Below are 3,080 nucleotides of genomic sequence, written 5' to 3' on the forward strand. Positions count from 1 at the left end.
GGAACTGTGAGTGGCAGGACCAGGAGGGGGACAACAGCTGCACTGTAAAATATATGAAAGTAATTAAAAATCCAATGAAAGATGAAAAGTTGTTTACATTTGTTTATTTATTTTTACCCTTTGGTTTCAAAATTAGTGGTAGCTTAAGTTTTCATTTTTGTGGAATTTGAATTTTATTTTCAAAAATAGATATNCTGAATTATTTCTTCCCTGATACTTTAAAAAGACACAACTCAGTGGCTTAAATAATGACCTGCATCCAGATTGTTTTTAACTANGTCAAGTTTCATCTTTCTTCCATGTCTTCTCTTTAGCTGGTNGGCTAGGAGCAATCTTTGACCCTGTTTCTTTTCTGATTGGTTCTCCTCANTCTATCAAATGCCACACAAGACAATGAGCAATATGCCTTGCAGGTGATAGGCACTTTGTAATTAATTTAGCCATTGGAGAAATATTCCATTTTAGATCATGTATCAGTTCTGGGGGTTTGTTTGTTTGTTTTAGTTTTGTTTTTTGATTTTTAATTTTTTTCCTGACTCCTCCAGAGCATATTATACTGTTCCTCCAGATTTGTTTTAGCTTCCATTAACTGTGTACCAGCAAAGATGCTTGGTCCTGAATTGTATTGCCATGTATTTGCCATTTAGGCAAAAATCCATGTAGAACTTTAATGTTTGTGTGTTTCCTTTTCCAAACTGCATTCTAACTCCTTGAATTTAGGATGATGTGTATTCCTCTTGGTGGTCACCCAATTACACCATAAAACACTAAAGCTACTAGTTTTCATTCAGTTAAGTCTTTGTCAATAGATTTTGTTATATTTCAGCCACTTTCTCCTCTGTGTTGAACACCTTATTTTCATATTAACTCACTATTATGTCGAAAATGACTAGGCTAAATTAGTAAGATTTCTAAATTTGTGCAAAGCTGTTAGCTCATTACTTACCCTCATATACAATATCCACTTGCTTGCCAGCAAAGTCCTGCCAAGTAAAGATGTTACTGACAATATGTAATTTTAATTAATATATTTGTTTTTAGAATAATAATATATATTACTTTAGACATTAAAAAAGATTTTTATGAGTGTGATCACAGGAGGGAGGATGGGCTAGGGAGTTTCTAGGGGTGAAACCAGGAAAGGGGATAACATTTGAAATGCAAATAAATAACATATCCAATAAAATTTTTTTTAAAAAGTTTGGGTATAGAAATTACAAATATATATAGGTAGATAGATTGTAGGTATCAATATACCATTAGACATATAGGTATCAGAATCATGGTATACAAACTCTCTGAATGCTTNAGTCTCAGTTCTATCAAATGATTATTGAGAACAAAATGCTTAGCATAATTCTCAGTATAAAGAGAAGATGGTAGAAAAACAGGTTTTAATTTCGTAGTGATTGTTACATTTCTATACAGAACTACAGAATTACAAGGGATCTGAAATTAGTGTTATCAAGAGAACTAGAGCACCACTGAGTCTTTGACTGATGAGTTAGTGTTATCCTATGATCTACCTATATCAAGAGCAATGCTCAAGAGTGATAATTTGACTGTATTTCTATTCTGGAAGGCATCCAAGTCATTTTTAAATTCTACTTTGTTGTTCAATTTTGAGACATTCATGCTCTTCGTTCTTATGAAACAAGGGAAATGAACAAAATTGTTATTTAAAATTTGACTTTCTATAAAGTTCTACTTCATGCTTCTCTGAGGCAATAGATGGTATATGCTAAAGATGGCAATTCAAATACTTATTGATAAATATACATTGAATGAAACTAGGTTTAGCTTTGATACTTGAGACTTAGCATTATTTACATATTAAAATATCAAAGTAAACTTAGAACTAATGGTTCTTAGGAAAAGTTTTTTAAATTATACTGTAGTAAATAGTAAACAAATCCTATATGATAATGCAGGAACATCTAGAGAANATGAACTAATAAACTAACCTCTTGAGAACTGACAGGATCTTGGAAACTTAGTTATTCTTGTTTGTGAATTTAATCACTCAGTATNTACCACAGGAAATAATAATATTCCATGTTACTTCAGCATTCACATTTGNGTCTTTAGCATCTTTAGGGAATTATCCCCAAAGGAAACAAAACCTAAAAGATGACTACATAACCATACAACTTTGGCTTTTCACTGAATGATAATGAATTCTCACTTCAAGAGGTAGGAATTTGTCTTTTTGTAATGAATCTGGCTAACTGGTTTTCATGTATCATCTGAGAAAAAATATTTATGTTCTGTATTGACTGATTGCTTGCTTGCTTGCTTGATTGATTGATGTAGGTCTTAGGTGCTTCAGTAGTCCAGACTCCTCGTCTTCCTGGTCTACAACATTGGGTGCCATGTATTGATTGATGGTGGTGCAGTAGAGGGAGAAGCTCACCAATATGCTAAGACTTCACATTCTGAAGCAGCAGAGGAGTACATCCCTCTCAGTGGAGACTGACACCCAGCTAGTTAGTTCTAGTTACTTTATTTAAACATCATACAAGCTTCATTGTGACTGGGAAAGTTCCAGTTACCAAAGTAATCTTGGCCATGCTCTTCATAAGAGCAGACAACCCACTCAAAGCTCAGTCCCTTTTGACCATGTCTAGGCATAATCAAATGTAAGAACTCCAGGTTGGCAAGGAATGTCTCAGCTTTAAGACTAGTGCAGCTATAAGCTCTCAAAAGAAAAAAAAATGAAAAGAAAAGAAAAGAAATGAAAAAGAAAAAGTGCAGACCTTCCAGAGACTACATTTTTTCAAACAGTGTCACATAGCCAGAAACTGGAAACAACCCAGAAGAATGGATACAGAAAATTTGGTTCATTTGCACAGTCTCACATCAAGTTTTAAGTCTCTACTGATTGATAAACACAGCAAAGGCTTTGCTGAATCATTTCATTCAATGCCAAACATAAAAGCTTTACTATACATATCAGTACAGTTTCATTTAAGCTATGAAATGAATGTCTGTTTNTTCATAGTGATCACATAGATATTTCATATTACTTGGTAAAAACAACATTTTATGTTCAAATATATTAAAACATCTAACAAATTTAC

Source organism: Mus pahari, chromosome 1 (assembly GCF_900095145.1).
Source record: "Mus pahari chromosome 1, PAHARI_EIJ_v1.1, whole genome shotgun sequence".
NCBI lineage: Eukaryota > Metazoa > Chordata > Mammalia > Rodentia > Muridae > Mus > Mus pahari.